The sequence below is a fragment of the Oryza glaberrima genome, chromosome 10 (assembly GCF_000147395.1).
Source record: "Oryza glaberrima chromosome 10, OglaRS2, whole genome shotgun sequence".
In the NCBI taxonomy this organism is placed as follows: Eukaryota; Viridiplantae; Streptophyta; class Magnoliopsida; order Poales; family Poaceae; genus Oryza; species Oryza glaberrima.
The window spans coordinates 9143325-9161122 of NC_068335.1; the positions used below are offsets into that span (position 1 = coordinate 9143325).

Below are 17798 nucleotides of genomic sequence, written 5' to 3' on the forward strand. Positions count from 1 at the left end.
CCGATAATAGGTTATTGGTCTGGTTGTTTCATTGTTTCGTGTCATCAATTTGAGATCTGGTTGGATGGGTGGATTCGTTGGTTAATTTGTTTTCAAGAGGGGAGGAGGAGGTTTTGGAAGCCATGGTGCCAGTCGAGAGGAGTAGCATCGCCACCATATCAGACCTCCGCGACCCCCAAGCTAGTCCATGGTTGTCGTTCTTGGTTGTGCAAACAAAACAAACACAATGCTAAATTTAGTGATAGGTGTTGGTATTTTTTAACCTCACAGATAAAATCCGCAAGCGCATAGAAAATACCGATGTAGCACTTCACCCGGGAGTATTCCAAGGTATCGATTTCCACAGGGAACGTGTGTGCTTAGCTCTTCGTCTGATTCATCCAAGGACACGAAGCAATTGTGGGCAAAGGGTAGGGAGGATTTACTAGTGAGAAACAGTGTTTACGAAATGCTCAGTTTAATCCTAACGCGATACTTCAGGCACTGGCCAGCCTGCTGCTGCAGGATGTCGCTCTACTGTGTCCCTGGACAGGGAGGACTTTAGTGTAACTAAGGGCTGTCACCACCTCTACACCCACCTCAAACCTACCGTGGATACAGAGCAATCACCGGAAATTAACTACCCATACACCACGTCTACGCAATTAATAACTACTTTAGTGCTAGCTAAACACTTAAGCAACCACTATATTTTACTGGATTATAGTGATCAATGATCCTGCACGCTAATTTGGAACTAAGAGATTCTCACTGAGCAAATCTTAATTACTCAGAATGATAATTCTATTAAAATAGAGCAATTAATAGGGTAAAAGAAAAAAGAAAAGGATTACCGGCAACTCCGAAATTCCTCCGACTTCTTCTACTTTACTCTCTCCCTAATTGTAGTATACAGTAAAGTACAATAGAGCCTCTTATAATACAGCTCAAGCTTAGAGTGTGTGAGTGAAGTGAGAAGATGATGTCCTTATATAAGTAGGTAATGATGGTTGGAGAACGCGAAATGTCTGAAGTGCCCCTCAACCGCCATCGGGAGAGCATCTGGAGCGTACATGTCAAACCTCAGCCTGAAAGACTGAGATTGGGGTTCGGCCGAACCCTGGTCTGGCCAGGCCCAGAAACTAGCCTGTTGCTCCTTCTCAATCTGCCTTATCTATTTCTTCGAGAGTTGGCCCATTTTTTGATGTAAAAACGGAGTTTTATAGCCCAACACATGTATGGATGAAATTCTCCTTCACTTTAGTCTAGATTTCCTCTCAACTTTGGTGGTTTGTTACCTACATCTAAATATACACAAACACTCGTAGAATATGTTTGATTTAAGTCCTATCACTATGTTGGATGTTTTCATTAGCTATGTTTATGCAGGTATTGGCGGCATAAAATTAGCATTTAACATCCGCCAACAAACCCCCCACAGTTAGCTGTTTACTTGTCCCTGGGTAAAGGTTAAGATGACACTGTACAATAAAATTCTCCAAGATATAATTCAAGCACGTAAATTATTCAAAACCATTCTCGTACCAGTGAACTTCAATAGTGGCTAGCTTACCATCTTGGGCAATTGATAAATGGAACGGTCTTGAATCCGGTCCTACTTGTTTTCTTTGTCAAACTCTTAAGGTTTTTATACATTTTTGCAGAACATGCTATAGTCCTCATAATGACTTACTCTCAAATCACTTAAGTGTTTTGCAACTTATGTGGATCCTCACCAAGGCATATTGTAGCGCCGGTTCCGTCGTGGCGCCTAGCGGGAAAATTAAATCTAAAAAACCCTATTTGCGAAATTTGTTTCTTTGTGTGTTGTCAAGTCTCCGTGCCATTCTGGATCTCGAATCCCCGATCTATCGTCAAATTCAAATTCCAAATCTCAAAATCTCCCAAATCAATTCATCTGCAAAAGTCTATTTTGCCTACCTCAGGTTTGGTGGGCCAATTCTCTTTCCTCGGCCCATCTCTCTCTCTCTCCCGACCCGCTCTCTCCCCCTCAGCCCTCCCCTCCCTCGCTCTGCTCGTGCACCGCACGCGCGCGTGCGTGCGCGTGAGCCGAACCGTGCCATCCCTCTCTCCCTCATTCTCTCGCTCTCCCTCTCTCCGCTTCTCTCCCCGGCGAGCCCCCCGCCTGTGTCATGCCCAGAAATTTAGCCCAAATTTCCAGACTATTTTGTGCATTAAATCCCTGTCCAGGACCAGCCAGGGTACACAAAACGACAAGTAATAAACAGATCCAAACGTAAATACAGCGTAAATACTTACAGAAGAGGCACTTAGTCCTCACACCGAAAAGAAAACAGCAGCAGCGGAAAAGGCGATCCTAGCGGGGCTTCAGCTCCACTCCACGGGCAAAACTCAACTGGGTCTGAGCCTTGGTCTTCGAAGTTCGTCTTCAGCTCAGAAGCACTACACTTCTGAAAGGGGAAATAATAGCAAGGCTGAGTACAACCACCGTACTCAGCAAGCCACACCAATGATGCAGACGTGCAACGGGAGACAAAGGGAGGTTTGTGGCTATTTGCATAAAGGCAGTTGTAAAACATTTTATTGAGCAAAACAGTAAAACTGTTGAGTAATTAAGGTAATATTAAATCTCCACTGATCAACGCTACACCACGTTGAACAGGCCCAACCAACCCACCTGAACTATAGTGCATTGGGTCGATTTATTAAGGGTGAGACTAATCACAGTGAATCTGGTCGATCGCCCATAACCGCGGGCATAGCTATTCGAATAGTTTTACTCTGGCCAGAGGTGCACAACTTTACCCACAAGACACAATCCACCGGCATGTCATCGCGCCTGGCCGGAGATGTCACCATGTCGAGTGATTGTGACAAGACCCTTCATATAATCCCCTCTGACCAAACACACCACACCTCAGGTTTCACCCCCACCCCCAGCAGGCAGCGGGTAGTCCCCTCTCGTGCCTAGGCGAATCAGAAAGCCGCATAGGCCGTCGCCGGGCCCATCCGAACTCCATCACGCTCACCCTTGCCTGGATGCGTCAGCCATCGGAAAGCTATACTTCAAGTCAGGCAGTTACCCATTCTCGCTTGTGGCAAGCGTTGTATGTCTTCCAGGGTTTCCCGCGAACCGGTCCTTAATTGCCATGGGTGCGACCAGCAAAACCATGCACCCACAGCCCACCATTCAGTCGCAAATTTAGTTGGATAATTACGACCAATGAAACATGGTCGGATGTCTCGAGCACGCAGCTCATCATGATACTAAGAGGTCTAATACTGCAATTATCCCATCAACTGAGCTAGTGGTAATTAAGCATGGCTAAGCATAAAGTTCTAGCAAGGCCACATAAGTAACACGAGCTAGTCGATTTATCACCCAAGGTTGACAAAGGATGGATATCAAGTAAACATGGCACAAGCTAGCAGATAGGTATACCCTGATTCCATGTAATTAGCAAAACATGCATATTTATTTGCAAACAGTAAAACATTTGTAAAGTAGGCTCAATATGCTCAAGCGGAATGTGTGACTTGCCTTGCTTCTTCAAACAATCTTCCGAACTCTTTTCCTCGCAACCGCGGACTTCCAAAACGACGGATTCTACACACTGGCGCGCAAAACGAGGAAAAACTCTAATAAAAACCAAGGAAACAGTGCATAAAAAGTAAACAAACATGTAGAGATCAATTTTAGATGAATTTTGCAAGTTGAATGGCCCAATTTGAAGTTCAAATGAATTAGATATGAATTTTAGAAGTTTTGAGCCATTTAAATGAATTTCTAGAATTAAATACGATTTATGACGCAATTATTAATTATTTTTCCAAAGGAAAAGGGGTTGCTGACGTCATCAAGGGGGAGGGGCAGCGCCGGCAAGCGGGCCCCACCGGTCAGCGGCACAAGGGCGCCGGTCCACCGTGGACCGGAACCACCGAGGCGGTCCACCGCCGGTCCACGGGAACCGACGGCCCGGATCAGCCCATGCAGATCGGGCGGCCACGCGGCGGCGCGCTGGGGCACGGGCGCGGTTCAGGCTGGCCCGGCCGAGCGACGACGTGCGGCGGCGCGGCCACCGGCGGCGACGGCCGGCGACGGCGCGGGGAACAGCGGTGCACGCGGGCGGCGGCGGTGAACCACCGAGGCGGTCCACCGCCGGTCCACGGGAGCCGATGGCCCGGATCAGCCCAAGCCGATCGGGCGGCCACGCAGCGGCGCGCTGGGGCACGGGCGCGGTTCAGGCCGGCCCGGCCGAGCGACGACGTGCGGCGGCGCGGCCACCGGCGGCGACGGCCAGCGACGGCGCGGGGAACAGCGGCGCACGCTGGCGGCGGCGGTGGCTCACGCGAGGGAGCGGCGCGACCAGGGGGTCGGGCGGCACGGGCGAGCGGGACGGCGGCAAGCCGGCCGGCTGAGCACACGGAAGCGCGACGGCGACGCGCCGGGCCCTAGGCCACCACGGCGGCGCAAGGCGACGACGCACGCACGGAAGTGGTGGCGGACGAGGCTAAGCTGCAGCGTGCAGCGCAATGAGGGAAAGAAGGAGGAAACCGGGGTGCTTACCAAGGGGGCTCGGTCAGCGCGGAAGGAGGCGACAGCGGACGGCGATGGCAAGCGACCAGGGAACGACGATGAGCGGTGGACGGGATGCGGGAGGACCAGAGCATGGAGGGGAACCCGGTTCCGACGGGTTTCCGGTGAATAGGAGTGGTGGCCGATGTGCGATAGGATGAGGGGGACGCGACGGAGGCGGTGGTGCAGTGTGAGGCGGCCGGGAATGATGCCAAACGGCGGCCGGAGGCGGCAGACGGTGGTGGAGCTCGGGATGCACGGTGGGAGGGTGGTTGCAGCGGTGGAATGGGCAAACAAAGTGGCAGCCGGCCTTGCTCTTGCGACAGCGAAGCCAATGGCACCAACGGCGAGCCGAGGCGACGATTGGAGCGGCGGTGACAGGCGGCTAGAGGTGGCTGCTATGGTGGCGGTTCGGGTTGGAGGTGGCGGCGGGGTTTCGGCAGCGATTTGAGGAGGACAGGTGGAGGCCGGGGTGTGGTGTGGAGTGGTGAAGCCGGTGGTGGTGACGGCGTAGCGCGGTGACGGTGAGAGTGGCGGCTAGAGGCGGCTGGAGCTCACCGGAGAGCTGCGGAGATGGGGGCGGCGTCGAGAGAGCGGGGGAAGGCGCGACGAGCCCGGGTAAGGAGGGGAAACGAGAGAGGATGGCACGGGGATCGTTTATATACACTCGGGGAGGGGGAACCGTGGCCGAGTAGGGCGGCAACGGCCAGCGAAGTGGCGAGGCATCGTGGGATCGTGAGGGGCCAAACCGGTGCCGGTTTTTGGGGACAAAGGGGGAGGAGGTGGAGGAGAGGGGTGGCTTCCGGTCCCAGGCAAGAGAGGGCTTGAGGAAGCCGGGAATGGCGGCGACGTGGGCTGTTTTCGGCGGCCATGGCGGCAACGACAGTTGCCGGCCTGAGGTTAGGGATGACCCCGACAGGTGGGCCCCACCTGTCGGCGGCTCAGGGAGAGGAGGGATGAGGAGAGAGGCAATGCAGACTTTGCGCGGGGGGAAGGAAGACGGGCCGATGGCCCAAGGAGGAAGGAAGGAAGAGGGGTGGGGACGGGCCGCAAGGAGGGAAGGAGAGCTTTGGGCCGAAAGCGGCCCAAAGTGAAGGAGGGGAAATTTATTTGGTTTTCTTTTTATTTTAACTGATTAAATGAACTTTGTTCTTTTAAAATTATTTCTTGAGCTCCGAAAATTCACGGGAAAATTTCAGAGAATATTTAGGGCACAAAGAATATTACAAAATATTCTCGGCCAATGATTTTTAAAGGAAACCTTTTAATTTCCCCAATCTTTCACTTGATTAAATTGCTTTAACTTTTAATATAATTTCTAGAAATGCATTATTAATTGATTTTTAATCCCGAATGAAAATCGGAGCGTTACAGCCTGCGAGTTCAACCCCCGCGCGCCGTTGCTTGCCACGCGCGCGCCCGCGCGGTCGCCGCCGTCGTCAGCCGCGCTGCCGCCCGTGCCGCGCCTGCGCCCCACAGCTCTGCCGCGCCTGTGGCCACGCAGCCGCTCGGCCTCGCGAGCCCAGCGCACGTGCCCGAGCCGCGCCACCCGCGTCCGTCCAAACCCCGAAGCCAGCGCCTCCCGCTCCCATCCCTCTCCCTCCCAAAATCGGCATGGCCCGAGCTCTTTTTCTCCCCCTCCGTTTCCCCTTTTCCCTTCTTGGCCCGGCCTCTGCTTCCTCTGTTCGGTTCCCGCGCCATGGACGCAGAGGAGCAGCCGCACCAGCTCGTCGCCCGTGTTTGACCCCGCGCCCGTGAGCCCCGTCCTTTCCCCTCGAAGCTCCCTCGCACCCTAGTACTTCCCAAGGTCGGTTTCCGAACCGACATTGCCGCCCTATAAACCTGAGCCCCTCCCCAAACCAATCTCCCCCCTGTTTAGCTCCAAGCCGCCACGCCATTGCCGCCACTCCCATGCCCTGTTTCGCCATCGCCGTCCGTTGCTGAGCGTGCCGGAGGAGCCGGCGCGTTCGTGGACGCGTGACGTGGACTCCGGGCGCTCGTCTTCCTCCTCTTCCCCGGCCCGAGGCTGGAGCGATCACGCCCCGCGCCGTCGGCCATCGTCACTGCGCCCCTTCACCCCGCATGGTAGTGCTTTCCTCCGTTCTCCCTCCTCGCTCCATCTCCTCCCCTTAGATTCGAGTAATAGCATGAGTGGACCCCCCATAGCTAGCTGGCGCAGCCCCGACAACCGTCGCTGCTCGCCGTGTGCTCGCCGCCATCGCCGCCCGAGTTCGGTAGAAGCCGCTCGTCGCCGGCCTCTCTCGTAGCGTTTCCGATCAATCCGGCGCAAGGAATGGATTCCCGAGGACCCCTAGATGCTCTAGCTCCCTTGAATCGAACCCTCGTCGTTTCGCCATTGTTTCCCCCTTCTCTCGCCGCCGGTTGCCGCCGCCGCAATCTGCCGACGTCGAACTCCCCCCGGCGAATCCGAGCTGTTGGCTCGTCTCCTCTCGTCCCGTGCTACCTCCCGGTGTACTCGCCCCCGCCTGCGTCGCCGTGGTTCGCCCCGCCGTCCGCCGTCCATTCGCGGCCGACGTCTTCTTCTTCCTCTCGCCGGCCCACGTGGCTGCCACGAAGGCGCCAGCGCGGTCGGACCGGGTCAAGCCGACCCCGGCCCGCCGCTCGTGGTCCATCGCGAGCCGTGAAGCTGCGCGTGGGCCCGCCGCATCCGCGGCCACTGCGAGCCACGCGTGCACCGCGCCTCCCCCCAAACCCTAGCGCGCCCCACGTGCACCCCGCTCACGGTGAGCCGAGCCACTGACAAGCGGGTCCCACTCGGGACCACGCGAGGAGGACCCGGCCCACCGGCTCTCCCCTCCCCCTCCCTCTCCCCGCGCCCCCCTTGGGCCGCCTCCTCGAGTCGGCCGGCCCATTTAGCTCGGCCGAGCCGCCCCTTCTCCTGGGCCGCGCCCTAGCCGCCTGAGGGAAGTCCATTCCCCCTCCCTCTTTCTTTTCTTTTTCAAAAGGGTTTAAATGAATCCATTTTCCTTTAGACCAAAAATCCAATAATCTTAGAAATTCAATATCTTCTCATACGTACATCCGTTTGACTCCGTTCAAGTTCCAAAAATTCTCAAACCTCGAGATCTATATAATGGCACGCTTAGAGGTCAATAATAGGGCTTTATTTTCGCCGTTTGTTGAGTCGTCCCGTTTCGTGTGTAGTTTCGGAGCCCGAAGACCCACAGTGCAAGGATTTCGAGGATCAAGCTCAAGATTTCGAGCAAGGCAAGTCACCTTTGATCATCTTGTACCCATAATTTAAATCTAAGTATTTCTTTTCCGCAAAAATTGCATGAATAGGATTAACACCAGTAAATCAGCCGCGGCTTGCGAGATAGCCTGCCGGCCCCCTATCCTAAATTGCTGCAATTACCCTCCGTGAATTATTGAACACTTAAACCTCCTTTGTCAACTGTTGTGCTTCGATGCACGGGCCTTCAGGTACGCGCATCGGAACACATCCCCTCAAATTTAAAATATCCAACGATGGGTAAAACTTGGGGTTTTACAAAAGACTTGGAAAACCCGACACTTGGGTCAGTGCTTGCGAACTAAATGAATTTCCAAAACCGCATACCGGGGAACGTACCGGAAGTACGGTTACCCGCTCTTGCACTTAAGGACCGTTTCCCTTGGAATTTCATCCGAACATAAGACAAGTGCGACCACATGGGTGAAATGGGACACCCCTAGCTGAGTAATTAGCTAATCGGAGAAACCATGATGCCAAGAGACATGTGGATTCAACGGGGTGGTGTCGGGGAGAACCCTCGGGCTTCCTGGCACAGTATGGTCTGGGACCTAACCTGGTGTTGGTTTGGGACCCCTCTCGTTGGCATATGGTAAAACTGTGTCGGCTTTCGAAATGCCTTGTCATGAAAGCCTCAAGGTCTCTAGACGTGGCCGTTCTGCACGGGCTGGGTGATCTGGGTTAGTAATGTCGTGTGGGTAAAGTGTACCCCCTCTGCAGAGGTTATTAAACTGTTCGAACAGCCGTGCCCACGGTCATGGCGGATGTGAGGTGATTCCTAGCGTAGTTTTGTTTGACTACTGCTTTGTGAAATTGCTGTTGTGGAATGGGGTCGATGTTAGGAAAGATCTGCGGCTGATGGGATTAGCCAGGCCCGGGTGGTCGTTTGAAAGCTGTTGGCCGGGTGCCACCCTTGATCAATTCAAAGACTGATACCTTGCACATACTCCGACCGGATGAGACGCACTGTCTCATCCGTGTCGTTTGAGAAGCACTCACTTAGTTATTTCGAAAAGGAGTTTAACTAAAATCAATTGCAAAAACCACAACCTTTCCTTTGAAGCCTGCATTAAACACTTAAATTCCCATGGCTTGCTGAGTACTCATGTTCTCACCCTTGCTCTATGTAAATAATCCGCCCCCCTCCCCGTTGCTGAAGAAGATGAAGTGGATCCTGCTGATGAGGAGTTCTTCCAGGAGCAAGTCGGCTACGATGAGTTTTAGGGTTTCGGTCTAGTTCCCAAGTCGTGCCTGTGATGAATGGTCCAAGTCTTGGCTTCCGCTTTCCCTTTTGTAATGCAGTTGTGAGCTCGGGATCTGTCCGCAGCCCAACATGACTGTACCCCTACTCTGTAATAAAGAGACTACTATTGCTGTGATATTCTGTCTTCCTGTGATACTAGCACTGTTTCCTGGGACTGGTATCGATTAACAGGTTAATTTGGAGCGTCACGGGCTAGTTCCGCTCGGGGCTAGTTCGGGGCGTGACATATATCTTGCCGAACTTTATCCCTATTCTAAAGGCTATATATGTGGGGCTTCGTAAGTATAATTCGGGACATACCTGCATCATATATATTGCAAAGCCAAATATATGAACTCAAGAAGATAGCCAATCATACTCTCTGATCAAGAATGTGCAGTTGTGCAGAATGTGTATGGTATTTTTGTGTGTAAAGAAGATATAAATAAAGAAAATGCTTCTCCTTTGTTTATACCTTCTTCTCCAAGTTTCCTTCTTTTATAACTAGGGAGAGGGCATGGCTATTTCTTTTTTTTCTCTCTTTTTCTTTTTTTTCAATGATGCTCAAATTGGAAAGAGCAAAAATTTATTATTTTTATCATAGCCATGCCTTTCCCTCCTTTTCTCTTTCTTTTGCAAAGGATTTTCTAGGAGAAGAAGGCATAATTGGAATGGAGTATTTATTTTCAGATAATGGTGGAAATGTGTATGAATAGCACAAACTTCCAGAGTAGAAGTTTAGCTTATTTCATGAAGATATATGTGGTGGATGAGCAACCTTGATCAAGAGAGTATAAGAAACATCTAACATGAGTCACAATAATTTGACAAAGCTCAATATAATGACAAGTAGTCATACACATATGTAGGGTTAAACATTGATATATATGTATATGGCCTTGATAGGTAATGATGAAGTCATTTGAGGAATAAGCACCAAAAGAATTTTAATTTTTGAAAACAAATCCCCAAGTGTCATGACATGGATCACAAGAAGTTCCTTCATCTTAACCATCTCTCAAATAACAATTACTTAGATGAATAAGGGTCCGTAACATAAATAGTTGTTCACAAGTGACAAGCATAGTTAAGAATAAAATGTGTACAACATTAATCTTAGGAAAATTGATTAGTTAAGATTTTATCATTTTCTCTTTTAACTGCAAGGAAGAACTATCTTTGGAGAGGAAATAACCCTGGATCAACCAGGAAGTCCCTGGCCCCATGGGAGAAAGTTTGTTCACCAAAAGAAAAGGTGGATTGGGAGTGGACAATCTAAGAATTCAAAATGCTGCCCTGCTTATGAAACATCTAGTTAAAGTTTCATTTGGAACTGATCTACCATGGGTTAATCTTGTGACAAACTCTTATCTTTCTACTAAAGTTCCACACTTGGTAAGCAAAAGCTTTTTTTGAGGAAGGATATTGTTGCTTTTGCAGATGTTTTTAGTGGCATTGCTAAATGCACCATTAAGATTGGTACCACAGCTCTTTTCTGGAGTGATCTTTGGAATGAACAATTCAAATGCCAACAGTATCAACACCTATATGTCTCAGCCTTATACAAGAATGACTTAGTGAAAACTATGTGTGCAAGGCCAATGGAGGATTCTTTTCTGCTCCCACTATCTAATCAGGCTTATAATGAGTACCTTCAGCTTGAGGATGAGCTTGCACATCTCCACCTACAACAAGGAACAGGGGATTCTTGGACTTTTCAATTTTGCTGCCCTCCAGGTACCTAGACCCTTGGTTTGGTTGTGGAAGACTAAATGCGTAATGAAAATCGATGTTTTTGCCTGGTTATTGTTTTGGGATAGGCTCAACACGAGAGACATGTTGGACAGGAGACATTGAGCTAAAGAGGATGATAATCTAACTTGTGTTATGTGTGGCACCAATCAAAGGGAAACAAGACAGCATCTTTTCTTTACTTGTCCTTTTAGCACCAGATGTTGGCAATTTTCGGGAATCTCTTGGAGTCCTCAACTGGAATTTTTTCAAATGATAGTTTCGGTAAGTTGGCGTTTCACTCATCCTGGTGTTCTGGAGATCTTTTTCTTGGCCGCCTGGCACATCTGGAAGTAACGCAATGGCCTCATCTTAAGAAATATCCAGCCATCTTTCCAGTCTTGGAAATCTCTTTTTGAAAATGAAGTTCTTCTGCATCTCTGCAGAATGAAGGACCCACTCAAACAATCTGTAGCTGAATGGTTACAAAATTTATAGGTTTTGGTTTTTTTCCTTTTTGTAACTTTTTGTAAATATCTTTCTTAATAAATGAAAATCACACTGCTGGACAAAGCCCCTAGTAGTACTTCCAGTCAAAAAAAAAAACCTTGAGTTGAATTTTCCAGTTAATACCTGCTCGTGTACTAATGAAATATGGGAGAGAATGAGGACGTGGACGTGCTCACCTATGCACCTGACAAAAGTGAGAGAGAGTGGGGCCAGGATGGGTTCGGCCGAACCCCTCTGACAGTCATTCTCTCTGAAATTTTCATGGAAGTTTAGCAATTGTCAGGAGTTCAGAGATATCCAGATTTTTTAGAGTTTGAACGTCAGGAGTCTGAAGCATCTCCCCCACACTTATTTTCGAACCTGAACTTTATTGAATACAAAATAGAAATAAAAGGCAACCATTGAGGAAAACACCAATGTGGCAAACTTTATTGAAATCAAAATATAGGTGCAGATTACATTGAAATGCCGTATTAGTAAGCTAGCTGACATATTGATCTTGTCTTTTCATATCCGGGACCTAAAGCACCTATCTTATTGAAATGAGAGGGGAAGGCCTTTAATTAGCATAGTAACGATCTTCCTTCCCCATCTCCTTAGAAGCACGCTTGATCTTAGAGCATAAGCCGTGACTTAGCACATTAAATTTGTTCCTAAGATCAGCGATTTCTACCCTGCGTTCTGCATCACGGATACGAAGCTCTTCATTCTCCTTGTGGAGTTTCTTGATCTTCTTCGCGAGCTTCGTTACGGAGGGTTAAGGGGAATCACTTCCTTTAAATTTACTACCCACCCCTCGAATAAGTGGTGGAGACAATTGACGCCTCACCTTGAAAGGTGAGGAGTTCGCTGACTCCACTGCCCCTTCCTTCTCTTGAGGGGTCAAGGAACAGTAGAGCCCCTTCCCATTGCCACCACCGGGCGTCCTCACACCAAAAACACGAAAGCGTTCTTGAGGCATGACCGGTGTGGCATTGGGGGCTTCATATATGGGGAAAACAACATCTCCGGCCTTGGTTTCCAGAGATCCCACATATTGCTCGCCGACGGGAGATGTGATCTTCTCTTGATCTTGAAAAAGCCATAGCGCTAGTTTTAATGGCCCCAATTCGCTCGTTGTAGGCCTCTACGCACGGGAAACACACCACGCTTTGGTCGGTGTGTTGCAACGAGGCGAGAGGGGTCGCTCGACCGAACGGGGGACTGATCGGGGCCTGCTACGGTTCGGCCGAACCCGCAGCGGCGCCAATCGCCCCGTGGTTCGGCGAGGCAACTTGGATGACCTCCAGCAGATCGACATAGATCGCTCTAGCTTCTTCAGTGGTATATCGTGCACCAGAATGATTTGGTTCGCCGGAGATGGTTCCCCATTGAGATCATATGTGTTGGATGTGGAGGCAACAAATAGGATCAGAGATTTCCCAGCCATGGTGATTGTGTTTGACGTGGAATGTCTTCAAGGGGGGATTTTGTTTTGAAAATGCAGGAGAGAATGGAGAGGAGGATGAACAATTCAAAGATTTAATAGAGTTTGGATCGATCTAACGGAGCTATCTCACAAACGACCGGGTTTCTACCGTTAACACGAGCGGGGAGATGCAGGTTTGAAATTTGGAGGCGATTGGGCGCCACCATGGTTCGGCTGAAAAAGGGGTTTGGCCGAACCCTACTGGGATCAGTCGGCCTCCAATATTCGTGTTGACGGTCGTTATAGACCAATTTCAACTGTCAATATAACTAAAATAAAGGAGAACTGGCTTTGCTTGCAATGCATATATGTTTTACAATAATATATTTCCACATGTATTTGGAGTATTATTTGTTTGTAGAGATTAGCACATAAATAAAGAAGAAATGAAGGAAAACTTCACTCCTAAGCAAGCTTAAGGATAGAGGAGCCCACATGTCAGGTGTAACCGTTTTGGAAACCGTCATAACTGCCACAACCGCCATAAGGACCCACCTATCAGCCCCATGACCAAATCTGGAGGCCTGCTGGGCCAACCCAGCCGAGCCCTGGCAACGCCGGCTCAGCTCGGCCCTCCTCATGGACGCTCTAGATGCACTCCCAATGACGGTTGCGTGGCATTTCCGACAATTCCATGCCATAACGGTCATTGGAAGGCTATATAAAGGGTGCTCATTCTTTACTTCAACTCACACTCAAGCAAGAAGCTTTGATCTCTCTCTCAAGTTTAGTTAGTGCTCTAGTACTAAGTGGAGTTGAATAGGATAGTTCTCGGAGTCCTCAAGTCTTCGGAAAATTTCAGTATGGCTCTAGTAGGTTTTCTTTCTTCCTTTGTAAAACTCTCGGAATTAATAGAATATTCTTCTTTATATACCTTCGGTACTTTGCTTTGTCTGGATACTGGTTTTACTCTATATTTGTGCCGATATAGTTGTATGACTAGCTTACCATAAAGGTGCAATGGTGTAGGTTTAATGTTCATGCAAATGATTGCTCTATGTTATTCTAGAGGATATAGAGTAATATTTGATAATGTAAGCATGGTGCTTAGATTATTAAATATCATTAATTAGGCATATATGCTGCGGGGACAGTAGAGGTGGGCCGCTGATAGTGACAGCTCAGTACGAGTATTCCTCCATGTTAGTATATATATTCCTAAAACAAATTCCTGGGAAAGGTACTCCTTTGTATTTAGCCCCGGTTGAACGGTGATGATAGGTTGTTGTAAGAAACTCGGCAACCTGGGGTGGTCTCTCGAAGCACTAGGAGGGAACGGTTAGAGGGTATTGATCAGTACAACTTTATATTAGGAAATGTAAACTAAGGTTTAGGGTATATTAGAAGTATATGAATGATTGTTTCTCTATTTCTTCCTCCACACTAGTCTAGTCTAGAATTATTTGAATGAGAGAATCTAAGTCTTTCTGCTCTGTGTCACTCTACCCATATGATTAAAGTAACCCCTCTATAGACTTTCTGCTCCGTGTCACTCTACCCATATAATTAAAGTAACCCCTGGACGTAATCTTTGTTGTTACGCCAGTAAGGAACTCATACGTCGATCGGTTCTTTATGTTGGAATTAATGAATGGGGCTTAGCCCACTCGAAGATTAATTCTTTGGAAAATCACAAAAGCCCACCTCATGGGATGGCATGCATGTGGAGTTTAGTACCACCTTGCTTATTCTAGGAGAGGGGGATCTCCTTAAAAGGGAGGATGCCCTCCTAGCCACTTGAAGCATGTGTGGTGGAGAGAAGAGGGGAAACACATGCGCGCGCTCGCTCGCCTCGCCTCGCCTGGGCTGGGCTGGAAACGTTCCGAAAAATTTGGTGCGTGCAAACGGCGTGGAGTCCGGATAAGTTACGCGCGACTTATCCGGTTCGGTTACGCGCAGTAGAGATCGTGCGGGCGCCCTGATCAAGCGACCCTTCTCTATATAAACCGACCTGCCGTCTTCACGGAACACATGCGAAATCAATCTAGGGTTTGCCTCCTACTCTGTACTGCACCGTCGCTCGTAGACTACTCCATCTCGCTCGCCGGCGTGCACCGGCGATCGGGAGAGCAGGTCTCCGGAACCTCTGCCTTCGACGTCCTGCACCGGGAGAAGGCGGCAATAAGGTTTTTGGGAAGCGCTTCGCGCGTCTGCTCCCTGTTCGTTCGCGACGGCTCGCCTTCCTCTTCGCTCGCGTGTTTCGTGCCTTCGTAGACGCCTGCGAAAAGTTTCGACCAAGCAGCCGGTCTTTCCGTCACCTCGGTACGTGTTCAACATGTTGCGTATATTTGATCTGTTCATATTACACTGTGTAGTTTACATGTGTAGATCTAATGATGCGTTCATGCTAGTTTTCATCTGTAATATCATGATTTATTTATGGAATAGATTAAATCATTATATGCCTATAATCTCAACACTTTATTTTCCCGGAAGGCTGTAAAAAATAATGCGTCAGATCGCTGGCGAATTTTTGGCAGAGCACCTGCATGGTTGTAACAGAGATTAGAGGAGTAATAGTAACAAGACTGTAAGTAGATCAAGCAGTACACACAGGCCACAACTGTGAAGATCTGGGGGTCGTAGCCACAGGCCACAGCATGGCAGCATCTTTGGATAATCCGCCGTCGCGTCGCTTCCTTGGTTGACACATGTGGCCGTCTCTCGACGCCTGGACGCGAGACATCCAGGTCTTCGGTTCGTAGCTGGAAGGACGCCGTTGCCGCTTGGATCCAGCTACAACGCTTCCGCTTGAGGGCCCTGGGACTAGCAGCGCACGTACGGCGTGGCTGCCTCGGAACCTCGATTCTGAGGAGTGACGCCACTCATGTTTGGACCGCTATCTCCGGGCCCGTCGAAGGTGCTCGCTGATGGCAGGGGCCGCCAGTGGCCGTTTGGCACGTCGCCGTTGCCATCGCGTTGCACGAAAGGCCGCACCAGCGAGCGATGAGGTGGATCTTGTGCAGCTGCGGCATATGGATCTCGCCGCCGTCTCGTCATCGCTGAATCGTGCCGCCCCTCCGAGATGCCGATTGATCTCCGGTCGATCCGAATAAGATGGCTAGCAGTCAGGGATTTATGCGATCTCTTCCGGAGTTTATTACTGAATTTCCCGATTAGCGCGGGCTAATTAAAATTATCCCGACAAAAATCAAAACGGAACAATTTCGTTCCTACCCAATATTGATTTTACCCCTACTTTTTAGGGTTTTTTGTTTTTCCCCCACTTTTTTAACCGAAAAAAGCGTTTACCCCTAGTTTAGATGGAAGTTAGTGAGACCGGATTTATGGCAGTAAAAAATAAAGAAATAAAGGAAATAAAGATTTTTTTTGAATTTGTGTTTTACCTTTGTACCTGTGGGAAATATCTAACACTTCCCATCTCTTCTTTCTCGCAGAGAATCGATTCTTCTCGATTCGGCGACCAGGCGACGGCAAGCGGGCTAGGGCGCAGCTCCTCCCGCCGGCAAGCAGGAAAGGGATAGGCAGCGGCGAGCGGCGGCCAGGCGGCGGGGAGAGGGGTAGGTGGTGGGGAGAAGGGTAGGCGGGAGAGCACGATCCCGAAGCTCTCGCCGGTGCCGCCGCGGAGCGCTCAGAAGACGTCGCTGCCCATGGAGTTCTTGTTGAGAAGCCTGCCGTTGGCATCGACGAGGACGGCGTCAATGACGTTGTCGGCGGCCAGGCCGTACTTGTGGAGCAGCATGCCGAACCTGCCGCCGTTGAAGTGGCCGCTGACGCCGACGGTCGGGCACAGGCTGGCCGGGAATGCGATCTGGTTGCCGGCCTTCCCGATGGCGTAGTACATCTCTCCGAGCATCGCACTGGAGTCCACCCACGCGGTGGCGGACGCCGCGTCGACGCGGACGGCACGGATGTTTATGAGGTTGAGCACGGCGAACGTCTCCGGCCGCTCCGACCTATACGGGAGGCCCTCGTAGTCGTGCCCGCCGCTGCGGATGCGGAGGCGGACGCTGTTCCGGTGGCCACACAGCACCGCGGCCTGGACGTGACAGGCGTTCGTCGGCGTGATGATCCAGACCGGCCGCGTGGTGTTCATCATGAACTCTGACATGTACGACATGTACGACGGTGGCGTCCAGCACCGACATGTACGACGGTGAGCTCTGCTTGTACAAGGAGCTGGCTGGGTATTGCTCGCCGAGAGGCATTGGAGGAAGCTGTCCGTGTTCAATTTCTGTCAAAATGCTGCCGAAATTTCGTCAAAATTTCAATCAAATTCAAAATCTGTCCAAATTGTAACGTCCAAATCTGTCCAAATTCAAATATGTCCAAATCTGTCATTTAATTTTAAACATATTCACAAAAATAAATTTCCAAAGTCATGCATAAATTGGGGGCAAAAACACAATTAATGAATAGAGATGGGAGATGGTATAAATGTCCTTTTGACAATTAGTTAACACCGTTAACTCCTCCATCCAAAACAAGGGCAACAAGATTGTTCGGTTCAAAAAAGTGGACGCAAAAATGAAAACTCTAAAAAGTAGGGTAAAATCAATATTGGACATAAAAGTGAGGGCAGAAATGAAATTATCTCCAATCAGAATGGATCCGTTGAGTGGTTCCGGTAACAAGGCATATCGTGGCTGGTTGTTGATCGATGATGGATGAGAGCAGGTGTACGTACTCCCAGGTGTATAGAATCATTTTCCTATATACGTGCCATATACCTAACTGGCGCGTCTCAGCTTAAGCCCTCCCCTCCATCCTCCACCCACCACATCAAGATGTTCAGTAATTTTTTAATCTCGAATGAAAACACAAAGCGCTACCTTATTGGATGAGAGACACGGGAAGGTGCGTAGTAAAATTTTTACTCACGCGCCATGTGCAGCTACCCTCTTGAACATTCAGTTATATTTTTACTTGATTAAAATATGAGTATTTATACCGTAGGAAATCCTATCCAACCATTCCTTCCTCCGTCAATTACTCCATTTTTTCGGATCTATGGCACGGCAGCCTCAACCGTGACTCCAGCAGAAGAAAGGATGACAACCCCTTCACCGCGCGCTTGCCAGCGAGGGCTTGATGG

The 17798-nt window shown here is 49.8% G+C and overlaps 1 pseudogene; it reads right to left on the reverse strand.

Annotated features, from left to right (window-relative positions):
- Positions 1-11066: 11066 nt before the first annotated feature.
- LOC127785810 (berberine bridge enzyme-like Cyn d 4) lies at positions 11067-16823 on the reverse strand (annotated as a pseudogene).
- Positions 16824-17798: the final 975 nt, after the last annotated feature.